This window comes from Bos grunniens, chromosome 21, assembly GCF_055505025.1.
Source record: "Bos grunniens cultivar Pamir isolate PY7600 chromosome 21, Bosgru_T2T1.0, whole genome shotgun sequence".
NCBI lineage: Eukaryota > Metazoa > Chordata > Mammalia > Artiodactyla > Bovidae > Bos > Bos grunniens.
In genome coordinates, this window is record NC_141185.1 from 67,561,791 (window position 1) to 67,586,310 (window position 24,520).

General features: G+C 45.3%; 1 protein-coding gene across 7 annotated transcripts in view; it reads left to right on the plus strand.

Moving 5' to 3' along the window:
• ATP10A (ATPase phospholipid transporting 10A (putative)) overlaps positions 1-24,520 on the plus strand; it is a 183,039-nt gene that overhangs the window by 30,287 nt on the left and 128,232 nt on the right. The window lies entirely within an intron of this gene.

Sequence of the window (24,520 nt, forward strand, 5' to 3'; positions counted from 1 at the left end):
GGAGTTTTAACTTCAGCATCATTCCTTCCAATGAATATTCAGGACTGATTTCCTTTAGGATTGACTGGTTGGATCTCCTTGCAGTCCAGGGGACTCTCAAGAGTCTTCTCCAACACCACAGTTCAAAAGCATCAATTCTTCGGTGCTCAGCTTTCTTTATAGTCCAACTCTCACATCCATACATGACTACTGAAAAAATCATAGCTTTGACTATACAGACTTTCGTTGGCAAAGTGATGTCTCTGCTTTTTAATATGCTGTCTAGGCTTGTCATAGCTTTTCTTTCAAGTAGCAAGCATCTTTTAATTTCATGGCTGCAGTCACCATCCACAGTGATTTTGGAGCCCAAGAAAATAAAGTCTGTCACTGTTTCCATTTTTCCCCCCATCTATTTGCCATGAAGTGATGGGACCAGATGCCATGATCTTCATTTTTTGAATGTTGAGTTTTAAGCCAGCTTTTCACTCTCCTCTCACTTTCACCAAGAGGCTTTTTTAGTTCCTCTTTGCTTTCTGCCATAAGGGTGGTGTCATCTGAGGTTATTGATATTTCTCCTGTCAATCTTGATTCCAGCTTGTGCTTCATCAAGCCCAACATTCTGCATGATGTACTCTGCATATAAGTTAAATAAGGAGGGTGACAATGTACAGCCTTAACATACTTCTTTCCCAACTCTGAACCAGTCCGCTATTCCATGTCTAACTATTGCTTCTTGACCTGCATACAGGTTTCTCAGGAGGTAAGTAAGGTGGTCTGGTTTTCCAATCTCTTTAGGAATTTTTCACAGTTTGTTGTGATCCACACAGTCAAAGGCTTTAACATAGTCAATGAAGCAGAAATAGACTTTTTCCTGGAATTCCCTTGCATTTTCTATGATCCAACAGATGTTAGCAATTTGATCTCTGGTTCTTCTGCCTTTTCTAAATCCAGCTTGTACATCTGGAAGTTCTCAGTTCATGAACTGTTGAAGCCTAGCTTGAGGGATTTGAACATGACATTGCTGGCTTGTGAAATGAGTGCAATTGTGCAGTAGTTTGAACATTCTTTGGCATTGCCCTTCTTTGGGACTGGAATGAAAACTGACCTTTTCCAGTCCTGTGGCCACTGCTGGGTTTTCGAAATTTGTTGATCTATTGAGTGCAGAACTTAAACAGCGTCATCTTTTAGGATTTGAAATAGCTCAGCTGGAATTCCATCACCTCCAGTAGCTTTGTTCATAATAATGCTTCCTAAGGCCCACTTGATTTCACACTCCAGGATGTCTGGCTCTAGATGAGTGATCACACCATCATGGTTGTCCGGGTCATCAGTACCTTTTTTGTATAGTTCTTCTGTCTATTCATGCTACTTCTTAATATCTTCTGCTTCTGTTAGGTCTATACCATTTCTGTTCTTTATTGCATCTTAGTACTTTTACATATTTTCTTACACTCAGTAAATTTTACTTAAGAGTAACTGAATGACAAAATAATTCTTCTCTATAACCACCATTTCTCTGAAAGTTGAAGGCTATTTCATATCTAAGGAAATTTATTGAAGTTAAAAAACTCAGTATGTTTGAGTTTTTAATATGATGAGTCTTACTTCCATATACATTAAGTGAGTGAAGTGCATTAATTTATTCAAATTACCTCTCTCAAATCTCTGGGGGGTGGTGAGCCCTCCTGGGGAGACTGTTCAATCACTGGAGAGATGCTTTTTTTGAGTGTATTTGCTTCCCTAGGTGAATTTTTCCTCTTCTCCACTCCCCCTTTAGTGCCCTGGTTTGCAACCATCGCAAGCGTTGGGTCTCCTGTAAGGATTATCAGTGGAAAACAAGCTTGCTTCCCGCTGGTTTATTTTTCTGATGACAGACTAGAATGAGGTCTATCAAGGAAGGCAGTAGCAACTGAAAGGTACTTTCTCTGGAAGGCAGCTGGATCTGTAGTGTTTGCATTCAGAGACATAAGCAGACGCAGTTTTAGCTTGGCTGAATTTGGGGCATAATGACAAAGTGGTGTGGTGTGTCACAGAAACACTGGGAGAGCTTCTGCTGCAGCTATGACTAGAACCCCCAGAGCAGTGGTTTCAGAGTGTGGTCCCTGGGCCAGCATCTTCGACATTACCTTGTAACTTGTTAGAGGTTCACATCCTAATGCTCTGTCCTCCAGCAGCTGCACCAGGCTCACCATCTGTGTGCTTGGTGCTGCCGCCACTGGGTTGGCGCATGGGCACTGGTCACTGGTGCCCTCAGCTGCCTCCTTCCTTTTGACCTCCACACGGCCCAAGGACAGTGCCCCCACCAGGCTCTTCCTCCAAGAGCGGTGTCACCTAGCTCAGCCCTCCCTGCCCAGCTTCCCTCCTGCCCGCTGCCCTTTTAACCAGGCCTGCTCTGTGACTCCCCCTTCAGTTTTCCTGAAACCTGCCCCCCATCCTCAGCTGTTTCCCAGAAGTCCGCCCCTGTCCCCACTACTGACTGGGAGCCGACAGGTGATTTCCACCCAACTCCCTGTGAAGGTGCGTAGTTCCTAGGTCTTAGAGCTTAAAGAGCAATGCAGTTTATGCCTTTCCTTTTTGTCCCTCAAGTCAGCATCATTATCTGCACGTACAAAGCTCCATTCCAGGCGCTCTGTGAACATGAAGGTGAGACATTGCCCTCTGTCTTTAAGGGGCTTACAGCCAAGCCAGAGGAACAGGTGCTCACAGAGATGGCTTTGTTACACGTGTGGTCCTTTGCAGGTGACTCTGCCCTCACTCTCCTCCTCTGAGTGTCAGGGATTATGATCGTACCTGTTTCCTAGGGTTGCTATGGAGACCAGCTCCTGTGAGCCAATACCTCCAGTGTAGGTGAGACAGTTCTTGGCACACGTCGGCACTGATTTATTACGTGGTTGTCTGAGAGGACGGGAAGGATGATCAGCCCTGGTGGCACTGCCTGAGAAGACTTCTGGGAGGAAGCGGGGTTTGCATGGGGCCTTGAGGTTGTCTCAGTTTTTGAATAGATAGGTTTGAACTTAATAAAATGTGTCTGAACTTGGTTGTCTTGCGTTAGTGATGTCTACAGTGGTTCAGCCCACACCACAAATGTTAAACGCTGCTTTTTTAATGTTGGCACTGCCACCTCTGTGGTCAGGGCGTGTTTCTTTTGCCACCACGCTTACGGGGTTGCTGCTTCAGACAACCCTCTGGAGGGAGGTTAGAAAGGGAATAGAATTAGCAGAGGGTGCAAAAAGAGAGGCAGAAGTAAAGTAACGCAGTGGGAAAGGTGGGGCCAGAACAACAAGGGGTTTTGGGGAAGAAGGTGAGAAGAGACTGGGAGGGCGGGAGGGCGGGGTGGACTTGAACCCAGGATTCTGGATTGTGCTCATGCCTTAGAGGCTGCACTGACTCCCGCAGCCCAGGGAGCAGCTGCCTGTGCTGGTGACTGAGAACTGTGTGCCTGTCCTGATGCGTAGGGGGCCACTTTGGGGGCTTGCTGCCCCTGTGGGGATCGAGGAGGCCATGGAAGAGGGGGGCCTCTTTTTATTTATTTATTTTTAAAATTTTGACTCTGAAGTGAAAAGAAATGTGGCAATATTCCACTGGCAACCGACTCCAGAGAATTGGGGATCCCCCAGGAAAGTCAGCCTGAACTGGCCTTTAGCTGTCCCCCTTGGCAGATGTGAGACTAGAATTCTGTTCTCTAGAGACATGGCTGTCCCATCAGTGAGGTCTTAGAGGAGCACAGGTGTCATGCCCGGGTGCTTTGTGCTCTAATTTCCTCTCTCTAGGCACACTAGTGGGTGCCCGTTTTTGTTTTACTTCCTGCTTTACATGTAGTGTATGAAAGAGTGACTCTGATGCAAAGGAAATGTGCTTGGAAGAACCCTGGAACCCATATGAAGTCATTCCCATGATCGTGAAACAAGAAATGGAATCTGCCCGTCTGCAACCTGGGCTATAGAGATGCTGGTGTGGGATCCCCCTGAGGGACCCAGTGTCCCCTCTCCATGACATCTGTGCCTGTGGAAATGGGCTCTGTCTGCCTGGGAAGTGTGCGCGGCTCCGTACTGTGGCTGCGGAGTCCGGACACAAACCTGGTGGCTTAAAACGATGGAAATGCACCCCCTCACACTCCAGGGGCCAGAGGCATGAAATAGAGTTGCCGTCTTGACGGGCTCCCACTGAAGCCTCCAGGGAAGGCCTTGCCTCTGCAGCTCCTAGTGGCTGCCGGCCATCCGTGGTTTGCCTTTTTTGTAGCTACACAGCTGCAGCTTTTGTCTTCATCTTACCAGGGCTGTCTTCTCCCCGGGTGAGTCTCTGTGTCTTTGTTTCCTTTACAAAGGACAGCAGTCAGTGGATCAGTGCCCACCCTATTCCAGTGTGGCCTCATGTTAACTTACAAAGACCCTATTTCAAATAACATCAGGCTCTGAGGTTCTGAGTGGACGTGGCTTTGAGAACACTGTTTATTGCAGCATAATTGCCATAGTCACTCACTGACACTTGTAAGTCTCTGTTGGCACGGTTTGTTGGTTTTTGTTTGCAAAGGATTCCATCTGAGTGATGAATGTGTGAGTGCTTTGTCACTCAGTCATATTCAACTCTTGGCAACCCTATGGACTGTAGCCTGCCAGGCCCCTCTGTCCATGGGATTCTCCAGGCAAGGATACTGGAGTGGGGAGCCATTCCCTTCTCCAGGGGATCTTCCCAACCCAGGGATCAAACCTGGGTCTCCTGCATTGCAGGTGGATTCTTTACCTTCTGAGCCACCAGGGAAGCCCTTGGGTGGTGAATAATGAGTTGTGAAGAGCTGAGTGTGGTGTGGCTCTTTGGAGATCCCTGCCAGTGCTTATATTCTGGGTCTTAACCTGAGCAGGCCGTTAGGCAGTGCCTATAGGCGCCTCTGTCAGTGCAGGGAGAGTCTGCCTCACAGTTCTTGGCTCCCCACGCCTGGCACCGTGCCTGGCATGTCATATGGCTCGGAGCTTGTAGATAAATAGAAACTCAGAAAACGCAGTACTTTTATCCATATGGTATTTGGAAAAAAATCCTTGAAGACACTCTGATTGCCAAGTATTTCGAGGATGTTGCTGGGTCAGCTTTGCTTTCGCATCTCTACACACTGACGTGTGTTTTTAGAGAACTCCCGAAAGTGGTTCCCTCCCCTATTAGGAGGTGCCCGCCCACAGCATTCCCCTGGAAAATGTCATCAAGGAGATTAACTGTGTCCATGAATAAATCTGGCATTTTTTGGAGGGTGTATAAACACATGGAACTCGCTGCAGTTATAGTCATGACCCAACTGTGTGTAATTGCAGTGAGTACCTTATATGGGCGGGTCCCCACAGCCTGAGCCACACACAGCTTTGGAATGAGCTGGGCTTCCAAGGGTGGGGTGGGTGTGGGCAGGGCCTCCAGATGTCCAGACGCCCTGGAGGGTGGTGAGTCGGGCCAAGGTTGCAGCCTGTCTGCAGGAAGTAGGGGTGGTGGGCGGGGGAGAGTCTGGTTGCATTTCACTGTGGATTCGTCATGCACCCAATTACAGTTTTGGCTTCAAGTGATTTTGCTGGATGGTCGGAGGCAGGGAGTCTGGCGCATGGGGAACCCTTGAAGCTGGAGGAGGGTGGATGCTCCTCTGAGAGCACTGTCAACCTGGCTCATTGTTTTCTGGTATATTTTGTACACCTGAGGAAATGGATTCCTTAGATTTAAAATGTTGACTCCTGTAAGCTCTTAGATACTGAAGGTCTTACCAGGTGACAAGCTTCTATAGCTAATTTTTTCAAAAGCGTAAGAGCTGGACCATAAAGAAGGCAGAGCGCTGAAGAATTGATGCTTTTGAACTGTGGTGCTGAAGAAGACTCTTGAGAGTCCCTTGGAGTGCCTGGAGATCATACCAGTCCATCCTAAAGAAAATCAACCCTGAATACTCATTGGGAGGACTGATGCTGAAGCTGAAAAGCTCCAATACTTTGGCCACCTGATGTGAAGAGCCAGTTCATTGGAAAAGACTGATACTGGGAAAGATTGAAGGCAGAAGGAGAAGAGGATGGCAGAGGATGAGATGGCCAGACAACATCACCGATGCAATGGACATGAACTTGGGCAAACTTGGGGATGGTGGGGGCCAGGGAGGCCTGCTGTGCTGCAGTCCATGGGGTCACACAACTTGGTGACTGAACAACAGTTAAAACAAAAAGAGATACTCTTACAGTGTCTTGACTTCCTGGGTGTGGAAAAATTATAGACTTAGAGTTCTTAGAAGACCAGGGACCCTCAATCCATGAAGAGAGAAGTGGACAGGTCCCACAGAATGATACCCTTCAGCAGAGCAGGGTGTGGCGTCTGGGGACGTGTGCTGAGCTGAGGTGACGGGAGGATCGGCGCGTGGAGCCGGCACTGCCCATGGGCGCCCCCTCAGCGGCAGTTAAGCCCCCCCGGTGCAACCGCGCTGTGGACTGGAAGGGGCTCCCTCGTGCCCCTCTGCTTCATGGGCGGTCCCGGCTCCGCGGGTTTCCCTCTCCGCGCCCCTCACCTGTCGTCTTCATCCCCTGAGTCAGCCGCCCTCCGCCTCTGTCCTCGGCGCGCACAGCACACACCCTCCGCCCGGCAGCTTGTCACAGTGATGCATAAAACCTGCAGACCTCGCAGGCTTCTGCGCGGAAGCCCCCCACCTCTCCCGCACCGGAGGAAGCCCTGGCGCCCCCTGCAGCCCTCTCCCCCAGCCGCTGCCTGCCGCTCCTGTCCTCATCCCCCACCAACATCTGACCACACAGCCCGCGTCGGCTTCCAGGCTCCAGCATTACGTCCTCGCGGAGCCCTCCCTGACCCTGCCCTGTTTATCCCGACCACTCTCACCGCGTGCACACGCTGCCTGTCTGGATCTTTGATGTTTGGTAGCACCCCCCCACACACACACACCGTCCTGGCCCTTAGAGTGTGAACTCCACAGGGTCCACAGAAGCAAGAGCTCAGCTGGTCCCTTGAGGGGCATATGCCTTCCTCCCAAAATACAGTATATTTTAAAGAACAAATAATGGCAGAATGCTCATTAACCATTGCCTCACTTATTTAAGACTGTTTTACTGGGTGCCCCATTTTTACTCATGTGCACATATGTATGTGTTTGTATGGTAAAAACCCTTGTCAAAGTAGGTTTAGAGGGAACATATCTCAACGTAATTAAACCTATTGAAAATTAAAGCTATGAAAACCTATAGCCAAAATAATACTCAACAATGAGGAGCTGAAATCCTTCCTGCTGAAATCTGGAAAAGATAACTATGCCCAGTCTTACTTCTTGTGTTTAGCACAGTATTGGAAGTCCTAATCAGAGCAGTCAGACAAGAAAAAGAGAAAAGTATCCACATTGGAAGAGAATAGATAAGGTTTATGTAGATGACATAATGCTATATATAGAAAACTAAAGACTCCACACAGAAGCTATTAGAACTGATAAATTCTGCAAGGTAGTAGGATATAAGATTAAAACACAGAAATCCATTGCATTTTTTTTCCCCCACTAATAAAGCATCAGTAAGAGGAAGGAAAAAAAAATCCCTTTTAAGATAATATTAAAAAAAATCTCTGAATAAATCTAACCAAGGAAGTGAAAGACTTCTATGCTGAGAACTGTAAGATATTAATAAAGAAAAATGAACATGATTCAAAGAAATGGAAATATAGCCCATGCTCTTGGGTTGAAAGAATATTGTTAAAATGGCCATACTACCCAAAGCAGTCTACAGATTTAATGTGATCTCTATTAAATTATCCATGAAATTTTTCACAGAACTAGAGCAAACAATCTCAATTTATATGGAACCACAAAAGACCCAGAATTACCAAAGCAATGCTGAGAAAAAAGAACAAAGATGGAGGCATAACCCTTCTAGATTTCAGACAATACTTCAGAGCTGCAGTAATCAAAGCAATGTGGTATTGGCTCAAAATCAGACACAAGGATAAATGAAACAGAATAGAGAACCCAGAAATAAACCCACACCCATACAGTCATCTCATCTTCCACAGGAGAGGCAACAATACACAGTGGAGAAAAGACAGTTTCTTCATGTAAATAATGGAGTTAGAATATTCCCTTCTTATACAAAAATAAACTCAAAATGGCTTAAAGAGTGAAATATAAGACATGACATGAATATTCATTGGAAGGATTGATGCTGAAGCTGAAACTCCAGTACTTTGGTACTTGATGCAAAAAGAGTCAACTCATTGGAAAAGACCCTGATGCTGGGAAAGATTGAGGGCGGGAGGAGAAGAGGATGACAGAGGGTAACATGGTTGGATGGCATCACCGACTCAATGGACATGAGTTGAGCAAGCTCTGGGAGTTGGTGACAGACAGGGGAGCCTGGCGTGCTGCAGTCCATGGGGTCGCAAAGAGCCAGACACCACTGAGCGACTGAACAACAACAACTACATGATAAAGCTCCTAGAAGACAATATAGGCAAAACATTTTCTGACACAAACCATACCGAAGTTTTCTTAGGTCAGTCTCCAAGACAAAAGAAAAAAAGCAAAAATAAACAAATGGGACATAATCAAACCTGTAAGCTTTGTACAGCAAAGGAAAAGTGAAAGTGGGAGTCTCCAAGACAAAAGAAAAAAAGCAGAAATAAACAAATGGGACATAATCAAACCTGTAAGCTTTGTACAGCAAAGGAAAAGTGAAAGTGAAGTCGCTCAGTCGTGTCCGACTCTTTGCGACCCCACGGACAGTAGCCTGCACCAGGCTCCTCCGTCCATGGGATTTTCTAGGCAAGAGTACTGGAGTAGGTTGCCATTTCTTTCTCCAGGGAATCTTCCCGACCCAGGGATTGAAACCAGGTCTCCCTCATTGTAGACAGACGCTTTACCATCTGAGCCACCAGGGAAGCAAAGGAAGCCATAAACAAAACGAAAAGACAGTGGGGGAAAATATTTTCGAACAATGTGACAAATTTGGGCTTAATTTACAAAATATACAAATAAATCATACAATAGAATATTAAAAAAAAACAAAAACAGCCCAGTCAAAAAATGAGCAGGCCTGAATAGACATTTCTCCAAAGAAGACATGCAGATGACCAACAGGCGTATGAAAAGATAGTCACCATCACTACTTATTAGGGAAATGCAAATCAAAACTACAATGCATTATCACCTCACACCAGTCATAATGACCATCATCAAAAAGTCTATAAATAATAAATGCTGGAGAGGGTGTGGAGCAAAGGAAACCCTCCTACACTGTTGGTGGGAATATTAATTCATACAGCCACAATGGAGGACTGTGGGAGGTTCTGTAAAAGACTAAAAACAGTTACTATATGATCCAGCAGTCCCACTCCTGGGCATATATCTGGAGAAAACTAATTGAAAAGATCCATGCACCCTCGTGTTCATAGCAGCATCCTTTACAATAGCTGAGACACTTCATGGCCCTAGTGGTAAAGAACCTGCCTGCCAATGCAAAAGACATAAGGGACACTACACAGATTCAGTCCCTGGATCAGGAAGATCCCCTGGAGGAGGGCACGGCAACCCACTCCAGTATTCTTGCTTGGAGAATCGCATGGACAGAGGAGCCTGACAGGCTACTGTCTATAAGATAGCAAAACATGATGGAAGCAACTTAGCATGCATGCAAGACATGGAAGCAACCTAAGTGTTTGTCAGCAGGTGAATGGATAAGGATGATGTGGTATATGTATACAATGGAATACATTCAGCCATAAAAAGAATGAAATATGCCACTTACAGCAACATGGATGAACCTAGAGATTATCATACTAAGTAAATCAGACAGAGAAAGACAAATATATGATATCACTTAAATTTGGTATCTAAAATATGATACAAATGAACTTGTTTACAAAACAAAGACTCAGAGTCACAGAAAACAAACTATAGTTACCAAAGGGGGAAGGAAGGGGAGGGATAAATTAAGGGTTTGGGATTAACATATGCACACTACTGTATATAAAAGAGATAAATGTCAAGGATGTATTGTATAGCACAGGAAACTATATTCAATGTCTTATAATGACCTGTAATGGGAAAGAATCTGAAAAATATGAATGTATGTATATATAAAAAACTGAATAACTTTGCTGTATACCTAAAAGTAACACAACATTGTAAGTCAACTGTACTTCAGTAAAAACGAGGAGTATATTATTTAAAGTCCACGTATGTTTGTGTTTTCCAACTTTGCATCTGTTATTGATTTCTAAATTCATTCCATTGTAATTAGAAAACATAGTTGGTATGATATCTATCCTTTGAATGAACTGAGTGTTGCTTCGTGGCCTGGTCTATGATCAGTGCTGTAGACTATTCCATGTGCATTGGGAAGATGTGTATCCTGCTGTTGTTGGGTGGCGTGTTCTGGAGTTGTCTCAGAGATCTAGTTCATTTATACTATTGTCAAATCTTCTATTTCCTTACTGAGTTTCTGCTAGTTCTATTGATTATTGAAATTAGGTGTTGGAGTCTCCAACTCTTAACTGTTTGTATATTTCATCCTTCATTTCTGTTAGTTTTTGCTTCATGAGTTTTGGACCTTGTAGTTAGGAGGATTTAAATTTATTATGGTATGACTTCGTGACAAATTAACCCTTTTATCATTATAAAATATCCTTTAGGTTTAGTACCAATTTTTGTTTTAAGTTTTCTAGTCTAATATTTGTATAGCTAATCCAACTCTCTTTTGAGTACCATTTGCAAGTTATACGTTGTCTGTGACTGTTTCGTACTCTTGTGGCAGAGTTAAGTTGATGGGAAAGAGATCTTACAGCCTGCAAAGCCTAACAAATTTACTCTCAACGTCCCTTGCAGAAATTTGCCAACCTCTGAAATGTAATAAGTAAGTAGCTATTTAAAAATTTTTTTGACATAGGAAAAGATCATAAAAGGAGTCAGCTTAAATTTTCCTTATTGCCATGTGGTTACTTTCAAAGCTCTTGTTATTGTACAGTTGCTAAGTTGTCTCTGACTCTTTGTGACCTCATGGACTGCAGCACGCCAGGTTTCTCTGTCCTTCACTATCTCTGAGAGGTTGCTCAAACTCATGTCCATTGGATCAGTGATGCCATCCAACCATCTCATCCTCTGTCGTCCCCTTCTCCTCCTGCCTTCAATCCTTCCCAGCATCAGCGTCTTTTCCAATGAGTCAGCTCTTTACATCAGGTAGCCAAGTATTGGAGCTTCAGCTACAGCATCAGCCCTTCCATAGCTCTGATGTGTAGAATAAATTCATTGGAATGTTTGGATTGTGAGCTATGTTATGCTGTGGCAATTTTTTTTTTTTTTTTTTGCTGATTACGTTATAGAAATTAAGGATCAGTGATAGCTTAATTCAAGCAATTTTTTTTGTGCTCTGAATAAATTATATAGTTACTTCCTTGAAAAAATATTATACTTGGAAACAAGTATTTGAGTCCCTTAAGTTAAAGCATTTGACATATTGTATTTTGAATTTCTGACTCTAAGGAGGAGGAATGCCTGTGTAAAGGCACTGACCCTAAAGGAGGACACCTGGAAGAATTCTTCAAGATTCAGTGACTTTGCCTAATTTACAGTGAAAAGCAAAAATGAGTATGTTATTCCATCTGATGGAATGTACATTACAGGTAGAACTTTATCATCACCGTAATGTTGCATTTAATTACAAAATTTAAAAATACCCTTTAAATTCTTTAGCATCCTTCTTCTAAAGAGCCCTATTTGGTCTTGTTCTCATTTTAGAGATAAGGACTCTGACCCTGGGAAAGATTAAATAATGTATACCCACCCGGATTTCCATCTGTGACTAGGTAAACTGGTTGAACCACGGCAATAAACAGTGTCATACTTGCTATAACCTGGGTGGATTTAGAGAGTTTGGAGAAAAGAAAAAGCTGATAGTGTGTGTGCATTTGGGCAGTTGTCCTTGCAAAGTAAATTATTTTATCAGTTGTTTTTAGACACTTTTGTAAGATTGTGTTAAGTGCAATTTCATTTCTCAAAATTAATAGTATTTTCATTTCAATAGTCTTCATGCTTTCAAAGTTGGAAATTGATCTGTTAAGCTAATCTATTTAGATAAGGATTTACTTTCCAATGGGATATGGACTGCATTGTTTGTTAAAAGAGTGAGGGAAGATTGCATTATATGATAGATTACATAGACTAGTAGATCTATTAGATTATCTATCAGATCTATCAGATTATCAAATTCTAAGGTGCAAGCTACAACAGAAATTCTCACACCCGTTTTTATAGTAGGCTCTTCTGCTTCTAATGAGGATGATGCTTTAAAATGTGGAGAACTTAAATCTTTTCACATCTCAAAAATTCATATGGATAATACAAAAATACCAATTTTTCTCATTTAAAAAAATTTTTGTAATGCCATATCATTTCAGAAATGTGAAGCACAATAGCTGATGTAGCAGGTTAGTGAGACTAACCAAATCTGTAGCATGGTTGATGCTTTTAAATAGATTTAAATAGATATTAAAAGCATGGCAGTATTTTTGAAAATATAATACTAATGTATATTCTTAAAAAACTTGTATTTTTAAAGAAAATTCTGTATTTAGTTCATTCTTGTTGTGCCCATCATTAACATAAATTTGAACTTTTGTCTTATATAAAACCAATTTATTCTTTGAAGTGAAGTGAAAGTCACTCATGGACTATACAGTCCATGGAATTCTCCAGGCCAGAATACTGGAGTGGGTAGCCTTTCCCTTCTCCAGAGGATCTTCCCAACCCAGGGATTTAACCCAGGTCTCCTGCATTGCAGGCGAATTCTTACTAGCTGAGCCACCAGGGAAGCCCTTATTTTTATATTCTTTAGGCACAGTCAGAAAGGAAGAACTTTGAGTTCATTTAATTTTTCGTACTTTTCCCCTTTTGTTTTCAAAGTGAAACCAGAAAAGTGACGTAAATCTAGTCATTTTATTCATCATAAATTTTATTGCTCTGCAAGTTCTGTTCATTAACTTCAAATGTTTTAAATTCTAAATTTTAACAATGATTGATAATAAAGGAACAGGTATATCATTACTTTTAGAAATATTTTAAGTTTTCTTGTAAGTTATTTACTTTAGTCATTCTAGATCCTCTATGATGGAAATTTCTGGTTTAAAAAGATTTGCATAATTTCCCTTCTTATCTTAAAACTCCTTCCATAAGACACAAATGTCAGAGTAAGCCTCAAATTGTCAGGCTACAATTGGAAAGATAAAGTTTGCTTACATTTGCAAGAGTTGGAACTGAAATGACCATCAGTTTAAAGCATAACGGTAAACAGACTCTGTAAAACAAAATGTGTTATCCTCAGCAGGGAAGCTCGTTGCTTGATAAAGTTAACATTTTCCTCTAAAGTGGCTAATAAATAAAACCAGCCTCTTAACATTTCAGACATAGTATTATTTTCATGGAAAAAGGTATTTTTCACATGTGTAGAATATCTGATTATTACAGTAAGCTTAATAAAGGATGTTTGCAGAATTCACTCCTGAGTTTAGTTTTGGTCCATGTCCTGTAATAACCAGGAGAGATGACCTGGTGTGTTGGGTGAGAGTTGGAAGACGTGGGCTCTCAGATTCTTTGCCATCAAGGATTCTGCAGTGTAAAGAGCATCTGCTAATAGATAGCAGAGTTGGTGCATTGATGTTTTCCATCTTCTTCCTGCCCGGCCACTCCTGAGCGTGAGAGGAGCTGGTCGGCGGGGCGGAGGGTAGTGCCCAGGAGGAGGATGTGTCCCCAGGAGGTGCCGAGCCTGCAGGCCCCAAGATGCTGTGACGGGTGGCTCTGCGCTGCAGAGGCCAGCTGGCCCCTGGTTCCCATTTAGGTAGTACCGGCTGCATTTCCTGACAAAGTAGACATCGACATTTTTATAAATGTCTTTTTGACCACTGAGGGCAGTGGTTATTGTTGTCCAAGGTTTGAGACCTTGGCACTCCCATGGAACGGGCGTTCACTCTGTAGATGCTATTTTAGAAGGGTCCAAAAGAGAACCTTGAGTGGGTTGCAGAGCCACAACCCCTCCTTGATGCCATGAGAAACCAGTGCCGTTATGAAACGAGGAAACAGGCATACGTGTGCAAAAGTGGCTGCAGTGTGTGGCTGTCTCGTCACGTCTCTTGGTCCCCTCCGTGGTATGCCACACAGATTTTTCCTGGTTTGGAATTCGAGGTTATGTTCAATCATTTTGCATATTGATCATCTCAACTGATCAGTAACCTCGGTTAATTGGGTTAGGTGAATAGGCATTCATTTCCATTTTTGGTTTTGTTTTGGTGGAGCACAGCTGCCTGTGTTATATGGTATGTAACTTCTGAGAGCCCACTGATTTAAGGTCAACTTGGTGGTGGGTGGAGAGAGTTCAATGTCATCAAACAGATTTTAGCAAACAGAAGAAAATTTCACTGGAATATCCTTTTTTCTTGCAAAGACATTCTAGCTTGTTGAGAGAAGCTTCTTACATTACTGTTCTACACAAGCCAGGTGGACATTGTGTTTGGGACGGATACACCTCACACCACCTGGGGAGATATTTGTGCACAGATGTTTAGCTTTTAAACAGTAGTTGCAGACTCTGAGAAACTTCACAATGCCGGGCTGTGTGGCTGGCTCTGCCTTTATCTACTGTCTTTCCTCAAATTTGGAAATACAGAAGTTTCCTCCTTTTATACCTAAAATGCGTTCTCAAATCAGAAATAGTTCCAAGGGCTTAGTAGTTCCACAGTGGCTTAATTTCCATTTAAGAAGGCTTATTCATTTATCTTTTGAAGTAACAGACTCCCTTCCCCCAGTTTGAAGACGTGGAAGCCTCAGGGATTACAGGGAAATATGTATTTTCCACAGATGCTTAAAAAAATTCACAGGAAAATGAGGCCTGGGTTGGTGTGGTGGTGCTGAGGAAAAGGGCAGATGAGGATTCGGACTGCAGACCTGGAGGGCTTGCTGTGCAGCCGTCACTGTTGACACCAGGCCACGGGCACTGCTTCTGTGCAGGCGGATTTCCACCCGGCCTGATGGCCCTTCTGCCCAAAGGGTTTCTGTTTCCTTTCCGAGAGTTTAGATCTGCCTGAATTGAACTCTTTCCACTTTTCTACGTCTGAAAAAGTTTTCATTTCTTTTTTGTTTTCAAAATATGTTTTCACACATTATAGATGGACAGGTTTTTTCTTTCAGTACTTTGAAAGTGTAGTTTCACTGTCTTTTCTTGCTTCAGTGTTTGCAATGACAAGGTTATCATTGTACATAATGCATTTTTTCTCTTTTTATGATTCTGTCACTGCTTTTTAAGCAGTATGAATAGATTTGCCTGGGGCGCTGTTTTCTTCCCGTTTCTTGTGTTTGGGATTTATCTAGTGTTTTGAACCTGTGAGTTATAGTTTTTGTCAAATGTGGACAATGTTTGATCATTATTTCTTCATTTGTTTTTCTTTGTCTCCCTCACCCTGCCCTGACTCTATTTCAGGCAACTGTATGTTCTGCAAGAGTCAGACACGACTTAGCGACTAAACCACCACTATAAGTTTCCCAGAGCTAACTGGTGCTCTTTTTTATACCCTTCCATCTTTTATTTTTTCATTGTATAGTTTCTATTTCTGTGTCTTTGGGTTCATTAATTCTTTTTCTTTTATGATGTGGGATCTGCCATTTATCTCATCCAATGGTCTTTTCACATCAGACTGTAGTTTTCAAGTCTAGAATTTGATTTGGGTCTTTGTTTTTAAAATATGTTCCAAATGTCTTCTTAACAATTTCATCTTTCCTCTAGTTTCTTGAACATGAGGATTAGTTATCACAGCTGTGTTAATGTCCTGCTCATTCTATCATCTGTATCACTTCTGCATCTGATTTCATTGCTTGGTTTTTATCTTTGTGACTGGTTTTATTTTTCTCCTTCTTTGCACGCCTGTGGTTTTTCACCAGGTTGTGTTGTGAATCTTATTTTATAAGCCGTTGGACACTTTTGTTCATCTTGAACTAAGACTTTCTACCCCAGCTGGTGACAGCAGGGACTGTTCCTGGACCACTTGGAGCTTCTCGGAGAGCTTTTTGTGCTTTTTTCCAGGTAGTTCTTTCACTGGCCCTGGGTCATTTCCTTAGCGGAAGCCTCAGGGGACACTCCGTTGGCCTCCCGAGCAGCTGGCCTCTGGGCAGCCCTCTCTGTGCTCTGCCCTCACACTGCTGTAGCCTTTCTCTCCCAGGACCCTCAGTTCTGTCCCCCACTGCCCTGGGGAGACCGAAGTCTCTGCCTGGTTCCCCATCCTGTCTGCAGCCCCACCCTTCGGACAATAAAGTGGGCAGGCATGGGGCTCACCTTGACTGTTCCCCTCTCACAGCTTCTTTCTGTCCAGTGCCTGGAAACCAGTTTTTAAAATTGTATTTTGTCCCAGCTTCTTCTTTGTTTCAAACAGGAGAGTAAATCCTATACCTTTATTCCGCTTGGTAAGAAGTAGAAATGGATGATCATTTTTGGAAATGAAATTATACTTTGTCTTTTCTAAAATTCCAGTGCAGAGATTAATAGTGTGTTTTGCTGCTGTTCCACAGCCAGAGAGTAAATAGTACAAGGTCTCAGAGCAGCATATTCCCCTGTGTTCAAAGAAAAATAAAGACAGCCCAGTATTCAAAAAATAGCTTGTTTTAATTTGAAGTGGAACAGAATGAGTATTTTTTCCTCAGTGTTCAAGTCAGATTGCTTGTAGATAAATCAAAAGGCTTTGATATCATTAGCAAAGCATTCTTGCCAGCCTGGGGACAAATACAACTGTTCTTGGAAAAGGTTTGTGGGTGTGCTTAGGGCTTCCTTGTTATTTTCCCTCCCTTTGAGTGGATAAAGAAGCTTATTTATTTTTATAGTAATGTTTCCTCAAAGTGATTGTGTAGCAACAGTAGAACATAACACTCTACATTTCAAAGCAGGAACACATTGAGCTTTGTACTTGGCCCAGGGCATGATATCCAAACTACAGAAGTGTTTAACATGGTAAGAAGCTGAGTGAGGTTCCTGTTTCCTGACTTGTTTTTTAAGTGTGGTTGATACCATGCTCTTGTTAGAGGATAGTCAGAAACAGAACACCGGTGGGTTTTTTAACTGCCTGCTGCCTGTCAGTGTCTGAGCACGCCGGGTGGGCGCGGTGGCTGTCATGCTGCCTCCTGTAACGGTTTGCTCTGCGTGCTGGGCACGTATGTCTGCTGCAGAGGCGCCCCGCGGGGTACTGTGCGCCCGTGTGACCGGCATCTCCCAGCCTTGGCCTCAGTTTCCCCTGCCTCACAGGGTGGAGGCCAGGACTGTTTGCACTGTTTTCAGACTGGCACAAACATTGCTTGCTGTAGGCAGGTAAAGCCCCGTGGACATAGAAGTTGAATTTAGGTTGGCTGCTGTTTTCTTTGGGCATCTTTCATCATGTATTTTTAAAAAGTATTTATTTGTTTTTGGCTGCATTGGATCTTAGCTGCAACACGTGGGACCTTTGCTGTGGTGCATGGGCACACGGGCTTTGTTGCCTCCTGGCATGTGGGATCTTAGTTTTCCAACCAGGGATTGAACCTGTGTCCCCTGCATTGGAAGGCAGATTCTTAACCACTGGACCACCAGGAAAGTCCCCATCATGTATTTTTAACTTGCAAAACAGTCTGTGCTGAGAGCTCTGTTGGCACTGTTATACTTTGAAAACAAGCAAATAAATATGTGTGTATATATATATATATATATATGTACATACATATATGAATTTCCCAGAACATCTTTTGTTTGAAGAAACCATAAAATATGCAGGTGAGAGGACTTGTCTGTCCTTGAACGGCCTGCTAGGGCTTACGTCGTCCATTTGGTGATATTCCCTCCCTGCCCTCCGGCTCCAGGCGGCCCCCCACCCCCGCCTACCCGCTGTCCTGTTGGGTGAGCACAGACAGGAAATCAAGGAAATGTGAACCGGGTCCTTGGACTTTTGGCAGCGGGTCTCATTAGAAGTTGAGCAGGGGATGAGTTCAGGAATGATTTTCTGGGCCTGACCTCCTCGTTTCTCAGCACCACCCCCCACCGTAACGCTTACAGGGCTCACAGGGAATTAGTGTAAGGTGATGGGGAAACTGCCATCGAGCCTTCATCTCTAGTTGATAACCCTGACTTTGAAGACTAGTCTTTAAATACACATTGTCATTTTTGGGAAAAAAAAGTTACTTCAAAAATTAGTTTCTTGCGTCAGGGGTTTACCATACATGTCCTGGATCTACTTGAAGTGCATACAGTCTGCAGTGCACGTGACCCCGAGGCAGACCGCTTCTGTGTCAGCGGCCAGCCCAGATCTAACCACCCAGGTAGCAGCCCAGTGATGGCAGAACTGAGAATGCAAGCCGTGGGAAAGAGGGCCTGCTCTCCTTTTCTCATTTCTATTTCAGGATTTTTAGCAACAAGTCCTCGGACTTCCCTGGTGGCTCAGACGGTAAAGAATCTGCCTGCAATGCAGACCAGATTCAATCCCTGGGTCGTGAAGATCCCCCGGAGGAGGGCATGGCAACCCATTCCAGTACTCTTGCCTGGAGAATCCCTGGACAGAGGAGCCTGGTGGGCTTCAGTCCATAGGGTCATAGAGCCAGACACGACTGATTAATGCTTTCATTTTCTTCATGCTTAAATTAGAATGTGCTGCTCAAGTTGAACGGAGGTCATGGAGACGTCTTCCTGCCTCTCCACATCCGCGTGATGAGCACTGTTCTCCACATGTGGTGCGTCTGTGGGACTGTGCGTGAGTCTGAGGGTTTCCCAAGAAGGAAGGGAAAATGAGTGCAAATAAAAATGTTGAAAGCAGATATTTAATTATGTCCTACTTGAAGATAGACTTTACCACACAAAAAAAAGCCATTCTTGTATAAATACGCCTTGTGTTAATGTTAACTCACAGCACATTTGTGAAGTGGATGGAGTTCACGTGGTTTGTTGCTCATTTGACTTTTTTCTTGTCTTTGGTTTTAAAAGAAATGCCATAATTTTAAGAAAGTCAGAGTGAAGTACGAGTCCTCATCCCTCTGCCGAGCAGTGATGGCCCCTGATGCCCTCCCATCCTGCTCCCGCTAGACTCTGTGTGGGAGGCGCAGGCCTTACAGACCGCCTCCTGAACCCCATCTCTTGGGGGCTCCTCCCCTGTGACATGGGGCCCACCCCATCCCGCATTCAGTAAGGCTCTCTTGGGGGTTGGTCCCACTTCCCTGCTCCCCACTCTCCCATCTTGGCTGCCCAAAGTGCTCTTACTTCAGAGTGCAGACTGTCTCAGTGCTCAGGAAGCTTGTGCGGGGCCCCATCTTCAGAGTACATGAGCAGTCACTCTCCCACGCAGCCGTCACGCCTCCCTTCCCTGCCACTGCCCCGCCTTCTGTAAGGACATTGTTGCCCACTGCCGCCCTCCCTGCACAGCCACATCTCATGGCCCATCAGTGAGCATCTCAGGTCCTCCCACACATCCATCTTCCCCAAACCCAGGAAAGCCTGAGCTGATGTGAGTGCTCGTGAATCCCCCCACCTTTAATCCTGAAACCAAATGCCAGCTCATCCAAGAAACTTCTCCTAGGTTCCCCCAAAGAATAGATAGCGTTTGGCATAAAAATACCATAGTTTCAGGCTGGTAACCCAATAGGGGAAAATCCTGGCATAAAAATGCCTGAATTGGGAGTCACTAGTTCCTTATACAAATGGCAACCCACTCCAGTGTTCTTGCCTGGAGAATCCCAGGGACGGGGAGCCTGGGGGGCTGCCGTCTGGGGGATCGCACAGAGTCGGACACGACTGAAGCGACTTAGCAGCAGCAGCAATTCCTTATACAAGCAGTCTTCTCGTCTGGGGTTCTGGAGACAAACAGGAGAGTGTTTCCATGGGAGTTGGTGGATCAGTTGTGCTGCAGTATAGGTATCCCTCACTTTTTGAAAATTTATGTCCTAAGATAATTGCTTCTTCGTTTATGCCGTTTCGGATCAGGAAAGGACCCATGGGAATACCCTACTTTTAGATAGTGGGGGCAGTCTCTCATCCTTTTTTTGCTCATTTCACCATTAATTTATATCTAGCTGCTTTATTCAGAATTCCCTGTAGCACAGTAAGATTATAGTGATACCTCGAAGAAAGCAAATGCTACAATGAGAAGAGACCCTTTAACTGGGAAGTAACCTTGCCACCCAGAGGTGACTCATGGTGGAGTTATTTTCATATTGTGAAACGGAGGCCTTGTTCAGCAGGCCTTCTCCTTGTAGTACAGCAGGGAAACCAAGAGTTAGATTAGGGACTGTCTGCTGTCAGCCTGCTGATATATTTGGCACTTAAGAAAGTAAATAGAACACATTTAACTTTCGGTATTATTTAAATAGTGATTGCATATTGCTTTTTTTCTTGCTAGTATGTTCTACTGTGGTCTTCCTCAAAGAAATCATTCAGTTGCACTTTTCACCATCACCTCTACTATTGTTAGCAAATTTGTGAAGACGTCACTTCAGAGTCCCAGCTGGCACCAGTAAGAGTTTTTCTCTTAAAAATATTTGGTTAATTAGGACTTCATTTAAAACCATCGCCCCACAAGGAAGGCTTGACCGCTGCAAGACTCTCAGAGCATCCATCCATTAGCAAAGCCAGCTCTGCCCCTTGAGAGGCCAGGCCCTGGCGAGGTGAGGAGTCGGCAGCACGAGGGCCAGCCTGCTCTGTGCCCGTGGCTGGCCGAAGGGTGAGGAGCCTGCTGGCAGCCTGCTCTGTACCTGCGGCTGGCCGGAGGGTGAGGAGCGTGCGGGCATCCTGCTCTGTGCCTGCAGCCGGCTGCAGTGGGTGAGGAGCCTGCCCGCCAGCCCTGCCCGCTGTGGGTGCTCCGAGCCCAGGCTCTTGGTCCCCTTGAGTGTCCGAGGTGCTCGGTGGGGGAGAGAAGATGGCATTTGGGGCGATTCTTCCTGAAATATGTGACGATTCCACCGTGTGAAGAGACAAGTAATGGGTGTTTTCCTGGTCTCACACACGAGGTGGCCCTTCTTTGAAACTCCTGAGCGCTTTTCCTTTGCCTGCCTTCTGTTACCTCCTGAAAGCTCACCTCCCAGCCAGGGTAGGGGCGTCTGTCTGATGCAGACATGGATGGCTTGAAGGGTGGGCCTTGGTGGAAATGGGCCATTTAGATGCAATGAGAAAACACAGTCTGTTCCTGCAGTTCTCCTGATTTGGGGTCAGGGGCTTTCTTGGTGGGGGGAGGGCAGAAAGTGCATCAGGCCGGCTGTTCCTTCTGTATTATTAAATAATTAGAAGATAATTATGTTTAGCAGTTTTCAGTTGCTTCTTCTCAAAGCAGTAAAGGGATTTTCCAAGAATTCAGCTAAGTGTCTTGGGAAAGCTATTTGAAACAATTAGCAGATGTGCTTCTCATTTTTGATTCTGAAATACCTTTCCCTCCAGTCTCTGCTTGGAAATTAAGGGTTTTTCAGGTTCTCTTTTTTTCTTTTTAGTAAAGGTAGAAACTTGTTTTCATGAAGCAAATTGTGAAATGTTTGCCGATTCCTAGAGCTCGGTGAGTTTTGGAAAGGGTGGTAGTCCAACCTTCCTTTTGTAACCTATGGATTTAGCGTTTCTTTGTGTTCTGCCCCAGAAGGGCCATGTGTCCAGTCTGTGGTCCCAGGAGGTGCTCAAGTGGGACGCAGCCCATGGGTGTTGAGCTCCAAGACTTTGACTTTTATCTGGGACCTGCTCTTATGTTCATGCATTATATTTCCCATCAAAATCTGTAAGTAGGCAGCTCATTGCTGTTCTAACCCCAAAATAGCACAAAAGTACATATTGGGTGTGCTGCAGGGGGTGGGACCATTTTTTGGTGAATGCCACTATTGAAATATGATAAAATGCTTTTTGTTAAGGAGGCAGCATCTCTTTTGCTGGATCGGAACCCTTGTACGGCAGGAGGAACTCAGGGCGGTGTAGCGGGGGCCCTGGGGTCAGTGTGTGCTGGGCCTTGGCAGATTGCATCTGCACTGAGTCCTAGGGACTCCACTGGCCCTTCTAAACTAGCTGGAGAAGTCCCACCAAGCGAACATCCAGCAGGTTCCTGTGGGCCTGTGCCTGGATATGGAGGTTGGTTCCTTCAGGACTTTTTCCCTCATCTCATCACCGTTAACTTGCCACACCTGCTGTGGGTGCCTGATAAGATTTCAAAAGAGAACTTTACTTTTCTCCCATTTCCCTCTTTCTGCTTTCCAAACCCAAGATGTATTACAATTTGAGCAAATCTAAAAAGCCAGTAGTTAAAATTGCTGGTATTTTTATAACATACTTCTAAAGGATATACCACATGTATTATTCAACTGTTTACAAACATTTTTTTTTACTCTATATATTTAATATTCAAAAGTGTGTACTGGAAAAAATCTGCTTTTATTCCCAAGGACAGTTCTGAGAGGTGACTCGCCTGTGTCATTAGCCATATTTTACAGATAATATGACTTACGTTCTCATTCATAGTAGTCGGGTGGCTTATCCAGGCACATGCACTCAGTGGAGACAGAGGCAGGTTTGAACACTTCAGTCTTTGTAGATCTCAGGCTCTTCCTATTTGACTTCCACACATGCCAGCTGTCCTTTATGTGTATGTTTGTGTGTACCTATACACGTGTGGGAGTGTGCACCCCCCACACCTACAGACACACCACACACATGTCCTGCTCACCCACGTCTCGGGGCAGGGCAGCGTGAAGACAGAGCAGCCGTGTGGGTGCTGTTAAGGTGCACGTGGGCCCACCTCCAGGTGGTCTGTGTCCCCCAGTCGGCACTCGCAGAAGCCAGGACCGTGGGGGTCTGGGAATCGCCTTGTGTGGTCAAAGGCTGAGTGCGCTTCGTCCTAAGGCTTTCCGAGTCACTGCTGGGTTTATCGAGCACCGCTGCTGTGCTCACTGTGGCTTGTCTTGGCCTTGCAGGCAGGACGGCAGCACTTTCGAACCTGAGGGTCACATCTTTATGGAATAGGTGCTGGTGACAAGGGCCCTTGGGAGTGGGGACTGAACTTTACCTGCCATGGGACACATTGTGGCCAAATCCTTATTCCCACCGACTATCTGAGGCAGAGCAGCTTGGGCTGTTTGTGTGGGTTTCATGGCAATGGCAACCCACTCCAGTACTCTTGACTGGAAAATCCCATGGACGGAGGAGCTTGGTAGGCTGCTGTCCATGGGGTCGCTAGGGGTTGGACATGACTGAGCAACTTCACTTTCACTTTTCACTTTCATGCACTGGAGAAGGAAATGGCAACCCACTCCAGTGTTCTTGCCTGGAGGATCCCAGGGATAGGGAGCCTAGTGGGCTGCCGTCTATGGGGTCACACAGTCGGACACGACTGAATCGACTTAGTGGCAGCAGCAGCATCACTCTGTTTCAGGAACTCTCCAGGGTGGGCGCGTTGCTCTAGGGATGCAGTCCTCATGTCTGAGGAGCAGAGAGGAAGCGTGCGGACGTCCGCCCAGAGGGCATGAGGGCGGCTTGGGCCCCTCACTCCCTGTCGTGCCTCGTCCCCTAGCACAGAGCGCAGCAGAACCAGCAGACACAGAGTGAGTGAACGAGCGAGTGAGCGAGTGAAAGGAAGATTACCCAGTGGGTCAGGCGCAGTACAGGGTTCGAGGGACCATGCAGCAGATGTACCTGAGGGACAGGAAGTGGAGGGGAAGCACAGGCCACAGAGGTGTGGCCCGGTCACCTTCCCACACCATTGACTCCCCTCTGACCACAGGCTGCTGTTTCCAGGATCAGGGGAGGATGTGTTCCTGTGGCTCGGTCCTACCTTGTGTCAGAAACTGTCCCCTCACAAGGGTACCTTGGCCATGAGGGCGTCAGGTGGGAGCTGACTTCTGGGCACATCCCACTGAATAGTGGCCACACCCTCCTCACATTTAAAGTGAAGTCGCTCAGTTCTTTGCGACCCCATGGATAGTAGCCTGCACCCAAACTCCTCCGTCCATGGGATTTTCAAGGCAAGAGTGCTGGAGTGGGTTGCCATTTCCTTCTCCAGGGAATCTTCCCAACCCAGGGATCGAACCCAGGTCTCTCACATTATAGACAGACACTTTACCATCTGAGCCACCAGGGAAGTCTAGGTAATCCTAAGGTGGAAGAAAATGTCAGGAGAGAGCCAGAGAGATGGAGCTCAGTGATACCACTTGGCCTTGAAGGTGGAGGAGAGGTCGGCCAAGGAGGGAGTGGCCCTGGAGACTAGAAAAGGCAGGGAGACGAGTTCACCCCAGGAGCCTCCAGAAGGGGAGGTGGCCCTGCTAATGCCTCGGCTCTAGCTCAGTGAGCCCAGTGCTGGGATTCTGACCTCCAGGACCTTAAGGTGATAAATTTGTGTGGCTTTAAGCCACTTTTGTGTTAATATGTTACTGCTGCCAGAAGAAACTGTTTCTTGCTCCCAGGCTGTGACTCAGGGCGTCCACATGGCCCCGGCTGCAGTGAGAGAGGCCTGAGAGAGGCGGCCTCCCTGTTCCCAGCCTGGTGGTCAAGGAGCAGAGCCCAGCTCTGTGTTGCAGTGTTAAAACAGAGTGTCCTGAGCT